The sequence below is a fragment of the Protopterus annectens genome, chromosome 9.part0 (genome assembly GCF_019279795.1).
Source record: "Protopterus annectens isolate FY-2018-M chromosome 9.part0, PAN1.0, whole genome shotgun sequence".
NCBI lineage: Eukaryota > Metazoa > Chordata > Ceratodontiformes > Protopteridae > Protopterus > Protopterus annectens.
Window position 1 is genome coordinate 127,406,393 of NC_056743.1, and position 17,850 is coordinate 127,424,242.

General features: G+C 39.7%; 1 protein-coding gene across 2 annotated transcripts in view; it reads left to right on the forward strand.

Annotated features, from left to right (window-relative positions):
* PDHX (pyruvate dehydrogenase complex component X) overlaps positions 1 to 17,850 on the forward strand; it is a 1,629,376-nt gene that overhangs the window by 1,322,032 nt on the left and 289,494 nt on the right. The window lies entirely within an intron of this gene.

A 17,850-nucleotide genomic window follows, 5' to 3' on the forward strand; every position in this document is an offset into this window, starting at 1 on the left:
TTTTGCTTGAACTGCCAGGGTGTAGATTATTTGCGCCAATAAGGGTTTGTAACATGAATGCCACTGAAATGTCTGATTATGTTTCTGTGCACTACAACTTAAATACCCAGCTCCAGCTCAATCATGAGAAGTACATCATGTCAAGGAATGGCCTGGGTGGTGTGTGACACACACATGCACACACATATGTATATGTAGATATATATATATATATATATATATATATATATATATATATGTATATATAGGATCCGTACAGATCACCGAAAGACAACATAACCGAAAGAGATTCAGCCGTGCATACTTGTGCGAAAATGCTTTTCACCGAAAAGCACTTTTTAGTAAGTATGCATGTTGCAGAGATCTCACTACAGTGGGGATAAGGGAAAATTCCCTTTTCCCCACTGTAGTGCGACCTCAGAGTGAGAATATTTAAGTGGGGGGGTGCAGGGTTGCCCCCCTGCAAAAATGTAGAAAGTAATGTTTTATGTTTTTTTAAACATACTTTAACGAAAGCGCTTTTTTGGTGAAAGCGCTTTTGTTAAAGTGTGTTCTGTGATTGTGGATTCGGACTATTGAACTTTTGTTCAATAGTCCTAGATCCATATATATATATATATATATATATATATATATATATATATATATATATATATATATATATATATATATATATATATATATAGGTTTACCTTTACAGTGTCCAGATGAGTGAAAGTCTGTTTTCAAAAGTACGTATTAGCGACCGACAAAGTGCCGAACTCACAACAGCAAATGCTGGTGTGCATTCGCTCTTGTGAATTCCACATTTTGAGTGGAGACAGATACCCTTTCCCTCACCGTAGTATGATCTCAGAGTTAGTATATATAATTAGCAGGGGGTTTGAGGGGCACAGCCTCCCACATGGGGGGTGCAGGAAAGCGTAGCCCCCCACATAGTTTATGTAAATAGTTTTCTCCAAACAGTTATTCATTGTAGTTATAAGTATCCATGTGTAGGGTTTAAAATGTATGAAGTATGTGAAGCTGTGCCCCCACACCCCCCCAACTATATATACTAACTCCAGGATCGCACTACTGTGGGGAAAAGGGCATATAGCATTTTCAGTGTTTTGAGTTTCAGTCAGATGAGTTTTCAGTGTTTTGAACTTTCTATGTTTTCGTTTCAGCCAAATGATTTTCCATCAAATGAGTTTTCTGTCATTTGATAGGGGTCCATGTATATATATATATATATATATATATATATATATATATATATATATATGGGGTCCTGCATTGGTCTAAATCTGTTCAATCAACCACATTTTGTGGATATATGCAGATGGTTGACAAGTGTGTAAGATCATCAGTCTCTGAGTAGAAAAAATAAATAAATAAATAAAATCTTCCCTTTCCCCAGGTATTGTGTGATCTTAGAGTTAGTTTAATCATCAGGGTTGTGGGGGACATCAGTCACCACATGGGGGTTGCAAAAAATTATGTTATTTGGGGGGATTTTGTGCATGAATTGCATGTGCCAACATTTCTCAGTGCATGCATGGTAATGTGTCAGTGTTTGTTTTATTGCCTTTTCCCAGTCAGTGTTACTCAGGTCGACATATGGGTGACTTGTCTAAAGTGAGTAGACCTTTATTTATATATATATATATATATATATACATACATATTTAGCTGTACAACATGCAGCTGAGCAGATACTGATGTCCTGAAATCAGTTTTTGAACATGCATATCTATATACTGCCTCCCATTCTGCTGTACTTTTTGGCTTTCTTGCATTATGCAAAGCAGATATTTCACCTTAAAAGATAGTCCTCCTACATGGTGCAAGAAGATGAAGATTTTTATTTAGCAGATTCACATGATGACTATGAGAGGACCCTGCAAGAAGGTGGATGCCTGGTATGACCTTGGTGTCAGATTATTTATTGATACAGGCATCCCATGATTCACAGAATAGTGCAGATGTAAATATGATGACCTCTTTTGCCTCCAGGCTGTGTTACTACAGGAGTGAAAAGTAGAGGTGTAAAGAGAGCACGTAGGGAATTACTGTAAGTTTGTCAATCATTTATTCTTGCTAAATGCATACCAGTTAGTCAGGCAGTTCTACTTTGTGCACTTTTGTGCTTAAGAAGAGATATTGTGCTGTCACAGGAAACTGCAACAGATAGCAGCAAAGCAGGCTGTGCACGACTGCTGTTTGACTTACGTCTGTCTGTTTCAAGGACATGTCATATTTTGTCAAATTTCACATTTTGCTTCACTGTGCAGGTCCACCTAATGAGGAAGAAGATGGGAAAGGGGCCTAGGCACCTTCACAACAGCCTGCCATTAATGCAATATATGGTGGGTTCTAATGCTCAGGATGCAGTTGTCCATACACCTGTGGACCAGCCATAGATGCTGCAGATGGCTGATGATGCTGCAGAGTATCGGTTTAGGCACCATCTTGACCACAATGAGTCCATCCTGGAGTAGATAACGGGTTCTGTTAACTGGCAGGCCCCTACCAATGAGCCATCAGATAGTGACCTTGTCATTGTCACCAACTACACGGGATCTTCATATGGTGATTGTTCTATGTAAGTTGTCCTCTGGGCTGGGCCAGCAGCCCTGGCTGATGTAACCCTTTCTTTCTATGTTATGCACCATACGTCGTGCATGGTTCAACCCTCCCCATCACCATTTGTCTACCCTTGGTATGTAAATGTCCCTCCCTTGTCACCTCACCGTTATGTGTGCACAGCCATCCTGGTTTCAGTTCTATTTCATGTTTATAAACAAAAAACACCAGAAATGCATGATGAGGACACCAATTCAAGGTTGGTGTCCTCATCTTGCATTTCTGGTGTGGTTTTTTTTTTATTGGTCTGTTGTTATACCTTTGCCTGGTACCTCTGTGGTATTTTAGTTGTCTATTTCATGCCTGTTTGCTCCAATAAACTGTCCTACACTCTCTTTCCATATCCTTTTTTCTTCTATACTTAAATCCTGCACTTTTGCCATCACATTCCTAAGTTCAAATAATTTTGCATCATGAGATCTTTGCCTGAGATTTAATACCCAGAAGTATCTATGGTCCACATGTACTTGGCGCTTTTCTGTGCTGTGTATTTATGTAGATTGATGAAGCTGCTCCATTGTAATGCTGCTCAAGTAAATCTGAGCTGAACAGGGATGATTGCTCAGTGGTGCTAGACATTTATATATACTCTATAATTAGTGCTTCTTGCAGTGCACAGAGGTGACTGTTCATACTTGCACTGTACAGCTGTGCAGTGAATGTCTGTGAACTACAACACTGGCCTTATCAATGTTTGCAAACACTGTGATGACTTTTATTCACAGGTTCCTGGAAAGTCTTGCACCAGAACATACCACTGCCTACTGCTACTTTGTTATGGTCTTAAAGTTATATGAAGACCAGACAATATATGAAAAATTTACCAATGACACATTCAGCACATCATACACAACAGAAGTTTATTCATTGCTTAAATCTGTAACATTGCATGATATTTTCTATCCCTACTGTTTGCCTATTTACAATATCCTCACAAACACTATCTACTTATGTTTAAAGAGAACTTGTATCTGTTTACATTCAGTGATAGGACAGTGGAAAGGAAACTAATGGCCCATTTTGTTTTACTTTTTGTAACACAAACTCAAAGTCATTCTGTCTTTTAAGTAGTTGTTGAGTGCTCAAGTATATTTTCTTCTAAATCTGTTTTTTTTTAGGCCAAATGCTTATTCCTGTCGCTCCTAGTAATAGTAATATCGCTGAGGTCAGAAAAATAAAATACCTGACATTCTGATGGACCACCTAGTCTGCTGATAACTGTCTTTCAGGAAGGGGATGGCATACAAGCTTTTCCTCTGTTTTGCATAATGTATCACACAAATCTAAATATTTATTCATCATTTTTAGGGTGGGGGTATGATTTTTCAATCAGAAGAATCTATTATGGAGTGATGACACTGAATACACATCTAAATCACTCAGTACCTGGTCCTTGCCAGTGAATCTTGCACTCAAATTAGAAAATTTCAGGCTACAATTTATTATCCATTATTTTGTAAACTGTGGTTTGTATATATGCATACATAATATAGTAAAGTACATATGTTGTTTGTACATTGCTCTGGTCAAAGTGTCCTGGTTTTAGGATGTACATTTTCTTCTTTTTTTAACCTGGTGACTGATTCTAACTTTAGGCATGCTGTGCAGATATTCTGAGCCATGCCTAAGAACTCTGCCACTAAAGTAAACCAGCTATTGTCCGTTTCATTTTTGACTTTCCTCAGTTTCCTCAGTGATGGCTGACTTTGGGTGCACATGTTATGGAGCTAGTTACTATAGAAATATTGTGTCACAGGTAAAGCACCACTGGAATTTTTACTGATTGCTACTACTGCACCCCCATTCACTTAAGGAAATGGCCATTAGCTACCTAGCCTTCACCACCTGCCTGTAGAGTGTGTGTGTGTGTGTGTGTGTGTGTGTGTGTGTGTGTGTGTGTGTGTGTGTGTGTGTGTGTGTGTGTGTGTGTGTGTGTGTGTGTGTGTGTGTGTGTGTGTGTGTGTGTGTGTGTGTGCGTGTGTGTGTGTGTGTGTGTGTGTGTGTGTGTGTGTGTGTGTGTCTGACCTCGGATGGGTGTTGCTCCATGTTTGAACAGCTGTGCCCTCCTACTACCCATATATGGAAGATTCCCAAGAACATTTGTATTGTGGCTCCTCAGCTTTTCTGACACCTGTACTTATACCTTAACCCAGACCATCAGCATCTTCCGCAGTGGGGCACTATTTTTGCCCGAAATAGGGGCTAATTCCTAGCAGTTTTGCCTGCTTCTGGAATCTTTTGCTGACAGTCTGAACCTGCCATTGTGATAAGTTTATGAATATGTTAAATTTGATTGTGGGATTTGTTGTAGTCTTCTTGTCATCATTTGTGATAATCGGCAGCATATATGACAAAATAATTAGAGATTCTTCAGAGCACCTCAGACTACTGTCTAAATCACTCGTATAAGAACAACTCCAGAATACTGTGTTGGTGTGGTCTTCCTAGACAAAGCAAAAGTAATGAAGTTTACTGTTATTTATTTCTCAGTAGTTTCTTTGTATGGAATTCATCACCACTTTATTGTAAATTAAAGCGTTGAACTTCTCATACCAGATTTGGTTGTCCTCAGGCTCCATCCAAGTGGAATACCAACTAGTTAAACTACTTAATGCATTATTGTCATTCGGAAACTGGCTGGATAAAAAAAGAGCAGAAGATAGCTAAAAAGAGTATTCCTTCACTGTTAGAAGAAAGAGAACATATGCATATTTCTAGGCTTGCCATTTGGAGGATGCTTGGATTCTTAACAAGGATAGTGATGTCAGTGGTAGCTGTTGGCTGATGATAAATAGACCTCCTCCTCCTACTTTTCCATTCAGGTGTTTATCAGAGGGTCATAGAAAACAGTAATTTGTTGATGTGTCAAACAGTTACTAATAGCATTATGAGAATTATATAAGTGGAGAAAAAATAATCTAATGGAACACAAGAACTCTAGACTTACTATCTTTAATTCATTCCTGATAAAGGAGACTTTATTATCCATCACTTCTACCCAGATAACAGTGTAGTACAGAAGATTAAAGCTATGAATTGCAAACGGACTTTGTTATGTAGCCAAATTTGAATGTGTCTGTCTCCTTCTGTCCAGTAGATGACTCTGAGCAAGTTAGTTAATCAAAGCGTGCTCCTATGTCATCTGTGAAAAGAGGAACCTGTACCTTGATTCTTTACCCAGATGAAATATTTTAAAAAGGCTTCTGTGCATTTTTTATCGTTTCTTCTAGTCATACATTAATTAGCTATTTAGTCTAGATTTTTACCACTAATTTTTTGGTGTCCTCCTTTAGTTTTCATCATCTGTCATGTACCAGTGATGCAGTTCAGTAACCACAGCAAGATGGTGAGGAGACAAGGACATACCGGTGTGACTGTACCCTGACAATGGGGGAGAGGCTTTGCCCTTTTAGCATATGTATAACCCCCTTTCTCATGCAGGTCATGCAGTGACAACACTGTAGTTCACCTGTACATTCTCCACTGCAGATGGTCTACCTTCTCATCTACCTCATATTATCCACCCAAGGTAGTTTCCACAGAAGTCATAGGCAGGAAGCCCACTCTCCTCCCCATGACAAGCATGCTAGCACTAAGCTGCTCATTCCCAGTACCCCAGTTTCCCCACTGGCTCGTTCCTCCAGTGCCTGGGCTTGATAGTTGGGATCAAGGTTACTCTAAGGGCTGTAGTCTAGACATTTGCACACATTTATTAATAGTTATACCACTAAGAAGGCTTACTGTAGCAGGGATATGGTGTCCACCTAATATGTCTCCTCTGGGTTCTGCTTCTGGCAATACAGGAAAGAGAATATAACACGAGTTTTATCAGCTTGCCTTTTGCTGGGGGTAGGGGGTTGTGCACAGTCAAATAACCAATTTTGGTGGTGATCATGGACCCAACAGGAATCACACTGCTTACAGTGGTGGGGGACAGAACTGCTGAAGTGTTACATCACATGTATCAGTGAGTAGTCCTTCATGCTGGACCAGTTGCACTGTTATCTTTTAAATGCAAACCAGGGTGAGCACTGCAAACGTTTAGGCATGTATGGAAAATCCTTGACCCTCTGTATAAATAAAAGACCCAAATGTCTCTTATAAAAGAGAGTAATCAGTTACATAAAAGAAGAGTAGTACAATACCAACATCTACGATATGTATAAATGTAGTATATTTCCAAGGCTATGCATACCTTTCAGCCTCATAGCACAGGAGTTCTGGTCAAAACCAAAAGTAATGCAGAGACAAAGGCCCCAAATCAGAGACAAGCTTAGAAATTTGATAGAATAACAGGTTTTGCATTAGCATGTATTTTATGAAGGATATGAAATCTGAAACTTAAATTCTGTCATTGTGTAGTGAATTCAGTCCTCATCGATTTGCCAGAAAACCACAAATGTTATGAGAAACAGACGAAAAATATAAGGCAAAAATCTGGGCTTTCTGCGAAATTCTGGACAGCTGAGAGGTATTTGGTTATGTAACATGTTTGTTTAGCATTTACTTATTTGCAAAACCAATGTCAATAACATTCATCTTGATAATCTTTCTTATTTGATAGCTTATGAAGTAATTGTTCAAGTAATCATATTTGGTGTACACTAAAAGGCAAGGTCAAAAAAGGATATTTCCTTCCAAATTATTGTATCTCATATTTGCAGAACTGGAATATCTATATGGACTGCCTATCTGGTAAGTTCCTAACCACAGCAGTTTTATACAAAGTTTATGAGGCTCTTTATAAATGTACATTTCAACTGTATACAGTAGAAAAGCAGATATTTGTTATCCAGGTGCATGTAATAGACATAAGTAGGATTTTCACTGGTGACCTGGGAGAACCTTTTGGTTAAAAGTCTTTTTGAAAGTTGCAGTTTACAAGTGGAAATTGGAGGATTTAAATCAAAGCACGCAGGATGAAGCTCGTTAGCATGTCATAGCTTTGATCCTCTGTGCTAATCTACCTGAGCTGGAATTAGAAGCATTGTCCCAAATACCTACTCATGTACTGATGGATATTTCAGATCACATAGTCTGTGTGTCTCTCAGGGACACAAATAAAAAAAAAAAAAAAACATGCTAAATGTTGCTTGGTACAGACATTGTTGTTGTGTCTTTCGGCTTTTCCTGGTTAGGGGTCACCACAGCGGAACTCCGGTCCGCTAATGATTGGCAGTAGATTTTTACATGCCAAGTTGCCGACCCTAACGCACAACCTTCAACGAAGGTATGCCCATTCACGCATGTCTCCACACAGAAGATGCTCTAGCTGAGAATCGAACAGGACAATGTCTTACTGTGAGGCGACAGTGCTACCGCAGCACCACCACCGCAGTATTACAATGATAAAATTGTTTTTATGAGGAAGGGAGGGTGTGATAAGTGATCCATTGTTTAGCACTTGTACGAGTCTGTCCTCGTTTCTTCCTGGCTCTACAGCTCAGATACAAGAGTCTCTGCTTCAGCACTGACTATACCTTTGCCTTGTGACTAAGTCAGTCTGGTTATTTGCGTGGGTGTGTTGTACTAAGGGAGGAGATAATTAAAAGCATGTGTTATGGTGGAGTAGATCAGGCTTTGAAATAAAACCTAAGCTTGAAGGGTAGTCATTCCATAACTGGTAGTCTCACTGTCACTGTCTCTTTTAAAATCCTTTGTTAAACAGGTAGGCCTACTAGACATAAGTCTAGGGGTGGTCAGTCAGCACTCCTGAGCTGTTTATGTGACTTTTCAGAGTCATGGTTTACAGATGAAGAATGAGGAAATCAAATCCAAGAATATAGGATGAAACGTAGCATCTGTGCTGGGAAGGGTTGAAGGAACTGTTTGCAGCTGTGCTTGTCTGTGCTTTTAGGCATTCTTAGGGCTCTATCCTGAGACCACGTCTTTTTACAGCTATAAACATTCGAGGGCTCTGTGATAAGTGTTTTATTATTTAGTAGTCAAATGAAGCTTGGAAGCATCTTGTAGCCTTTGCAATATAAGGTATACAGCTAAGCTGTGAAAGGTTAAATGTGGGGGAGAATTTGCCACTCTGCTTTTTTTGTCCTTTAAGGCATCCCCAGGGTTCTATCTTGCGGAGACTCCTTTTTACAGCTATAAACATAATGTGAGAGATCTGTGATAGTGTTCTACTATTTAGTACTCAGATGAAGCTTGTAAGCATATTACATCTAGGAAGTGAAGAGTTAATTAAGGAGGAGCAGTTTGCAGTTTTGTTTTTTTCTGTCCTTTTTAAGCATTTTCAGAATTCTGTCTTGGCACATTCCTTTTTAAAGTTGTTAACAGTACTGCGGTGGTGGTGCTGCGGTAGCGTTGTCGCCTCACAGTAAGACAATGTCCTGTTCCATTCTCAGCTAGAGCGTCTTCTGTGTGGAGACGTGTGATTGGGCGTACCTTCGTTGAAGGTTGTGCGTCAGGGCCAGCAACACGGCACGTAAAAATCTACTGCCAATCATTAGCGGACCGGAGTTCCGCTGTGGCGACCCCTAACCGGGAAAAGCCGAAAGACACAACAACAGTATGTGGGTGTCCTGTGATAAGTGTTCCATTATTTAGTACTTGTACAAGTCTGTACTTATTTCTTCGTTTTCTACAGGTCAGATAGAAGAGCCTCTGCTTCAGCACTGACTACACCTTTGAGTTGTGACTAGGGCAGTCTGCTTATTTGCATGGGTGTGTTGTACTAACATCTTCTAGAAATGACTCTAAGAAGGTAAAAACTTCATACCGTTATATAGACAGACTAGCTCGTGGTCAGTATTGTCATATCGCTACCATGATGACGACAGATTCAGAACACAATTTTGTGTGTGTGTGTGTGTGTGTGTGTGTGTGTGTGTGTGTGTGTGTGTGTATAGATATATATACCTGAGCATTGTAGTGGACTTCCAGCTTAAATTATGACAACTGTGTTGATTACAACAGAAATATAAATGACAATGAATTAATTCAAGATGATGATGTGTAGAGATATAGTATAGTTTCTTAAGAGGAATATGATTCTTATTCATTAACATCAGTCTGCCTTGAGATACGTATTGTGTTTTTTTTTTTTAATACTGTGATATCAACTAAATCCAAATGTGATGCTGGGCTGTAGCCATCTTTTAAAACTAAGTGATGGTGTAGAAACAGTGGCCCTGACAATAACAAAGGTACCTAACGTGAGTACCCAGCTGGGAGAATTTAAATTGTAGTATCTGATTGCCAATGTTTTTTTTTTACACCCATCCTCTGGAGGATGCCAGAAGGTTAACCCCAGGTACTATAAATGTATTGGCTCAGGCAACGCATTTTAAGGCAGATACAGATATACTGGTGGGGCTGGAATTTACATGCACTGCAGGTTTTGATACACAGGAGGACCACAGGAAGAAAATTAAAAAGCTCCTTTCCACTTATGACTGATATTCACTGTCCCCTGTCAGTACTGCAGCAATAATTTTAGCTGCTGAAAGGCTACCCCCCCCAAAAAAAAAAGGAAGTACATACCTTTGGTGTTGTGGCTGCTCTGCCAGGTAGGATTAAGGTAACGTATAAGCTGGTACATTTCTAGAAGGCAGATAGAAGCAGAAGGAAAAAAAGTCTAAACAAAATACATATGCAGTGCAAGTTTACTAAACTTCTGAAAGGAATGACAGATGTACTGTATCACGATAGTCTGAAGGAACTGAAACAGTGCAGTTTCTGTTGTAGATGAAGTTAGGGGAATATGGAAAAAAATCTGTACAGAATAAGTAGATTTAAATTGCCTTTAGTTAAGAGTCAGAAAAGGCCTAAGAAGGAGTATTTATGGACTAGAGAGGTTCTAAAGAATGATTGTGAACTAACTACTTAATCAGTGAGAATGGTTGGACTTTGTACTGGTCTGCCTGACAATGTAAAACTATGGTGGATTAACTGATTTTAAAAGTAGCTCAGAAGAATATACCACAGTACAGCAAATCTGAATTGCAGTGACTTGAAGCATGAAGTGAATTTTTAAACTTCATTACCCCCAGCTGATAGCATTTGTGTGGTAGAAAGAGTATGTTTTATCTAATGTAGTCTAAAGTTTAGATGGTCATTTGTTTATTGTTCTGCATTCTCAGATCATTCCTTATTTAGAAGTAGTGGGGGTAATCAATGTAAAGAATTAAAAATGACATTTTTACAAGAAAATGTCAGACTTGCATTTTTGCTATGCTTAGCATCTGTTTAACAAAATGTCTTTACTTTTACTCTAAATACAAGGTAAGAAAATAAACAGAGGCAGTCCTGTGACTTTCTGCTTTTTTTTTCATTGTATATATCTTCCAAGCTCTCGGAAGCTGAAATGTAATACATGCCCGTTTCTTAATTCTCTAAAGAATAAGTCTCGTTTTGGCATTTCTGGGTTTCTAGGTCAATTATTGATGCCTCTGAAGTCATGTGTTTGCTAGTTTCTACTTCATTACCATTCATGACCAAATCCCCAAGGGCAGGACGCTTCCAGCCTGCTGAGCAAATCTGTTTTTAATTCAACATATCTGCTTTCCTCTGGTAGAATATCGAGTAAAAGGTCATCATTTCTAGCTAGGAGGCAAGAAGGTGTGACCAGTGACTTCTGTGAGGTCTTTTAATCAGGGCTGGGTCACAAACCAGGTGGCTAAAACATGCTCTGTAGGCAGCAAAAGAAAAATCAAGATGTGCTGTTTTTATTAACAATATTCCCATTTTGAAAGCAAATATAATGAGATAAAACCACCAGCTGGAGTTCTTTTGTGTGTTCTACATGATAACATTAAAATCTTTGTGATGAAAACTAATCAAAGAACAGTGCCTCCCTCCACCAAAATATTCATCTGTGTCACAGTTTAATAGTCAACTCACCAAGCCTTTAAAATAGTACTGTAAACAATGTTTTGAAAATTTTTCAAGTCTGTGGTATACTTGTTTTTGCAATAAACCTGAATATGTTAAAAGGTAAAGACAGGTTTACACAGTTGTAAGATCAGTAGCTGGATTTTACAGATACAGACCTTAAAGTCAGCAATAAGTTGCAGTAGGTTGTTTCTACCATGTCATGTAACTCAATGTTAAGTGCCTTTACAACTTAGAAATGTATTCTGTCTTGACATCCTGACAACTGTCACGTACTTGGGGTCTGTTTTTGCATTTAGGATATAGGTTTTATCTTACAGTATCCAGCTCAGGAAATAGACACACACACACACACACACACACACACACACACACACACACACACACACACATACATACATACATACATACACATACACACACACACACACACACACACACACACACACACACACACACACACACACACACACACACACACACACACACACACACACACATATATACACACACACACACACACACACACATATATACATACACACACACACACACACACACACACACACACACACACACACACACACACACACACACACACACACACACACACACACACACACACTTTAATGTCTTCTTCTTTCAGCTGCTCCCCTTAGGGGTTGCCACAATTGATCATTTGTTTCCATTTCTTCTTGGCCTCTGCATCTTGCTCTGTCACACCAACCACCTGCATGTCCTCTCTCACCACATCCATAAACCTTATCTTAGGTCTTCCTGTTTTCCTCTTACCTGGCAGCTCCACCCTTAGCAACTTTCTCCTGATATACTCAGCATCCCTCCGCAACACATGTCCAAACCAATGCAGTCTCACTTCTATGACTGTCTCCAAACCATCCAACCTGAACTGACCCTCTAATATACTCATTTCTAATCCTGTCCAGGTTTTTCTCAGCCAATGCAAATCTTAACTCTGCCACCAATTTTAACTATTGCCCCTCCAGCTCTGACTCTTTTTTTTTCGTAAGTGCCACCATTTCCAACTCATGTAATATAGCTGATCTCACTACCATCTTGTAGACCTTCCCTTTAACTCTTACTGGTATTCATCTGTCACAAATCACTCCTTACATTTTTATTCACCCACTGTACTCTGCCTGCACTCTTTTCTTCACCTCTCTTCCACACTCACTATTACTCTGAACTGTTGATCCCAAGTATTTAAACTCATTCTCCTTCACCAGCTCTACTCCCTGCATCCTCACCATTCCTCTGTCCTCCCTCTCATTCACACGCATATATTCTCATATGTTCTATTTTAGTCCTGCTGACCTTCATTCCTGTCCTTTCTAGAGCATATATCACTTCTCCAGCATCTCCTCAACCTGTTCCTACTCTCACTACAAATCACAGTGTCATCCGCAAACATCATAGTCCATGTGGATTCCTGTCTGATCTCGTCTGTCTACCTGTGCATCACCATTGCAAATAAGAAAGGGCTCAGAACTGATCCTTGATGTAATCCTACCTCCACCTTAAATGCATCTGTCACATCTACTGCAGACCTCACCACTGTCACACTGCTCTTGTACATATCCTGTACCACTCTTACATACTTCTCTGCCACTCCCAACTTCCTCATACAGTACTACAACTCCTGTCTAGATATCCTGTCATATGCTTTCTGTAAGTCTACAAAGACACAATGCAGCTCCTTCTGACCTTCTCCATACTTCTCTATCAACACTCTCAGAGCAAACATCACATCTGTATGGCTCTTTCCTGGCATGAAACCATACTGCTTCTCACTGATCATCACCTCCCTTCTTAACCTAGCTTCCACTACTCTTTCCCATAACCTCATGCTGTGACTGATCAATTTTATCCCTCTGTAGTTACTATAGCTGTGCACATCACCCTTATTCTTAACAATCGGTACCAATACACATCTTCTCCAATCCTCAGGCATTCTCTGACTTTCCAAGATTCAGTTAAACAATCTGGTTAAAAACCCCACTGCCATCTCTCCTAAACACATCCATGCTTCTACAGGTATGTCATCTGGACCAATAGCCTTTCCATTCTTCATCCTCTTCATAGCTGTCCTTACTTCCTCTTATTAATCCGTTGCACTTCCTGATTCACTATCCCCACATCATCCAAACTTCCCTCTATCTCATTCCCTTCATGTATCAGCCCCTCAAAGTACCCTTTCCATCTGCTCAATGCACTCTCCTTGCTTGTAAGTATGTTTTCCTTATTATCCTTTATCACCCTAAACTGCTCACATCTTCCCAGCTCGGTCTCTCTGTCAAGCCAATTGCTACAGGTCCTTTTCTCCCTTTTTAGTGTCCAACCTTTCATACAACTCTCCACATGCTTTATCCTTAGCGTTTGCCACCTCTCTCTTCACCATATGCCTCATCTCCTTGTACTCTTGTCTACTTTCTTCATGTCTTTGACAATCCCACTTCTTCTTCACCAACCTCTTCCTCTGTATACTCTCCTGTACTTCCTCATTTCACTACCAGGTCTCCTTGTCCTACTTCCTCTGTCCAGATGTCATATCAAGCACCTTTCTAGCAGTTTCCTTTACCACCTCTGCTGTGGCTGCCCAGCTGTCTGGTAGCTCTTCACTGCTACCCAGTGCCTGTCTTAATGCTTCGCTGAACTCCACCTTACAGTTATCCTTTTTCACCTTCCACCATTTGATCCTTGCCACTGCCCTCACTCTCCTTGTCTTCTTCTTCTTGATTGCCAAAGTCATCCCACAGACCACCATCCTATGCTGCCTATGCTGCTTAACTACGCTTTCTATTGTCACCAGTTTGCAATCTCCAATCTCCTTCAGACTGGCCCTCCTGCATAGGATATAATCCACCTGTGTGCTTCTTCCTCTACTCTTGTACATCACCCTATGCTCCTCCCTCTTCTTGAAATATGTATTCACCACAGCCATGCCCATCCTTTTAGCAAAATGCACTACCATCTGACTTTCTGAATTCCTCTCCTTAACACCATACCTACCTATCACTTCCTTATCCCCCCTGTTCCCTTCACCAACATGCCCATTGAAATCCACTCCAATCACCACTCTCTCACCATTGGGTATACTCTCCAACACTTCATCTAACTCACTCCAAAATTTTTCTTTCTCATCCATCACACACCCAACTTGTGGAGCATATGCACCAACAATATTCATCATCGCAGCATCAATTTCCAGCTTCATTAATATCACTCTATCCAGCACTCTTTTCACCTCCAAAACATTCTTGACATACTGTTCCTTCAGGAGAACCCCTACCCCATTTCTCCTCCCATCCACACCATGGTAGAACAATTTGAACCCGCCTCTGTTACACCTGGCCCTACTCCCCTTCCATCTGGTCTCTTGCACACAAAATAGATCAGCCTTTGTTCTCTCCTTCATATCCACTAGCTCTCTCCCTTTACAAGTCATACTGCCAATATTCGAAGTTCTTACCCTCACTTCCACACTCCTAACTTTCCTCATCTCCTCCTGCCTCCAGGCATGCCTTCCCCCACTTTCTCTCCTCCTCTTTCAGCCAGTAGTAGCCCAAATTCCACCAACACCCTGTTGGCTAACAGTACTGGAGGTGGTCGTTGATGTTTATATTTAAATAAGTAATTTTATTTTCTGTGTAATTGTGTGTGTACTTCTGATTTTCACAAGAGCATTCATTTTGGTGGCAACTGAAAAACTCATATATGCTTCCCACACTCCCATCATACTTCTAAGTTGTTTTAGCTGCTTGTTGATATTATTTATTTAGATTTTGTGGTAATTTTTATGTTTTAATTTTGTGTCAAACAATAATCAACAGATTCTGTCTACTGCACATTTGGGGGTGTAATTTGAGTTTCTGTTTTATGTTGCTGTTCCTTCCCACACTTTTCATCTCCAGTTTGAGGGGGTTTTGCTTTCACTTTCACCCAGAGTTTTTTTTTTTTTTACTTTTTGGCTGCTTTTTATTGTTGTTGTCTTAAAGAGTGTTTAAGTTGCCCCACAATCCTGACTCCTGATTTGTTTTATTTCTTTTTTTTATTATTATTTTTTAGGGTCTACTATAAGTGCCAAATTCCAGGTGCTCAAAGACCACTGTGTCACATCTATGGACTCCAGTGTTTTGTAGTTCACAGTGGTAGCTGTTTGTGCCCAAACTTCACTACATGTTCAGATGAGATGTGTCAGCCACACAGACACACTGGGAGGGAGGGGAGTGTGGCTTAGTGTTTCAGGCAGGGATTGGTAAAGGGATTTAGATATGGGGAACAGAGAGGTTAGAGAGCAATAGGGAGTTTAGAGTTAAGGAGTGATGGAAGAGTGGAAAGGACTTTAGATTTAGGGAGGGGAGGAGTGAAATTTTTAGGTTTAGGGAGTGAATTGTAGAATTTAGGTTTAGGAGCAGGAGGGTAGTGTTATAGTTAGGCTTAAGGTGGAGTTTTAGAGTTTAGAGTTTGGGCTCTGGTAGGGTTGAGCAGTTCATTAGGATCAGGTGGTGAAAGGACTAGTTAACTATGTAGAATCAGGCAAGTGAAAGGGCACTTGCCAGAACAAGTGGCAGTGAGTAAGTATGTCAAAAGCTACAAGCATTAGTAGTAGACCCTACTTTTTATTTAGATTTAGTAATGTACTTGTTTTGGGATTTGTACATTTCAGGCATTCATTGTTCCTTTTATATTGATTTACCATGTTTTTTGCAGTATTTCTGTGTTTGATAATTTTCACTGATGAATGACTTTTCAAGATAGTGCCATTTTATAGGATTTTGAAGACAGTAAGAGAGAAGTGATCTGTGATTCATTGTAAGGTCTAGTTGGCCTACACTAGTCTTCTTTCATACCTGGACAAAGATGTTGTTTTTCTGCAGTGTTGGTGCTGTTTGTTTGTATTTTATATTGATATGTATTGCAGAATGCAACACAGAGACACAATGGAGACAGAACTTCAGGTTTAATGCACTTTATAGAGATGAAAACAAGTCTGTACCAGGAAAAGGCTTTTAAAACAAATAAAACGAAGTGTTTTAGTTATAGTTTCGCATCCACCAAAGGTTCCAAGTAAACTCAGATAAATTTCAGATAATCTTCCAAGCAGATCCACGTGTCTTCTTGTTGCTCCATGCACTCTTCCAGTAAACTTTCCAGCTGCTATCTTCCAGGAGTTAGTGTCACTGGTCACAATACTCCCTCTCAGAGAGAAACATGTCTCTTCTAATAAACTGTCTGGCTGGTAATTGCCAGGAGTCCTGTCTCTTGGCCATAATGCTCTGTCTTCACTGAGTGGCAACCAACTCTGCCATGTTTTAAGTTCTTCCTTCTAATTGTGTTTGTGCAGGAATTCTAAACAAGTCTTTGTTGTTATATCCTTTGATGTAATGTCGATTTCATATATCGTAGTTATCACATTGTATGGTTTTGTCTAATGGGTGGCCTAAGGGCCACAATCCTTCCCACCAAAGCAATTTATCTGGCCTTCGATATGTCTCACAACAAACTGTTTTGAATGGACAGATGCATCTTAGACATGATAATGTGGCCTCCAAGTTTTGCTAAGTATAGTAAGTGGCCCCTGATCCAAAAATGTTAGACATACCTGCATGGTATATAAACAACAATTTATAAAAATACATTTACAACATTCTTACAACAAAACAGCAGCTTCACAATAAAATATTGTTTTATTGAAAAAAAATAAAACAGAATTCTTCTTACTGAAAGTAAAACTTATAATAGTTTTTTTTTTTTAACATCCATTATGTCACAGTGACCCACTAGTCTCATCTTGATTAGGATGGGTTATAGGACCTGGATAACTGATCTGCATTGCTTGTCTTATGACACAAGCTGTGTTTGATGATAAAGATGAAGCTTGGCAGGGATAACATGCACCTTCCTAATCTGCTGTTGCCATTCTTTTATTAGTGAAACCACAACTTAAAAGTTAGTATTTTAGTGAAATAAGTGCCCGTTTAATGGGAAGAGTAGAATTCAGTGATGGAGTACTTTGGCTCTGTCATGCTTAACTTTATGAGAAGGTGGAAGATGTACTCCTCGTACCCCCTAGCTGTGTAGACAGTAGTCAGGGGCAACTAATGTCGACTGTAAACATAAGATGCTTTTCAGTTAGTTAAAAGCCTCATCTGCTGCTGCTATCCACATTACATGTGTGTGGGCTTTACCTTTCATAACGTCTGTCTAAAGGACAGCCTGTGGTGGTGAAGTTAGGTACTAACTTTCTGTAGTAGCCTGCTAGTCCTAGGAATGCTTTCACTTTTTAATTTAGTCCTGGGTATTGGCCATTTGTCCAGTTAGTATCTTAAAAGAGTTTCTACCGTTGGCCATAATAAC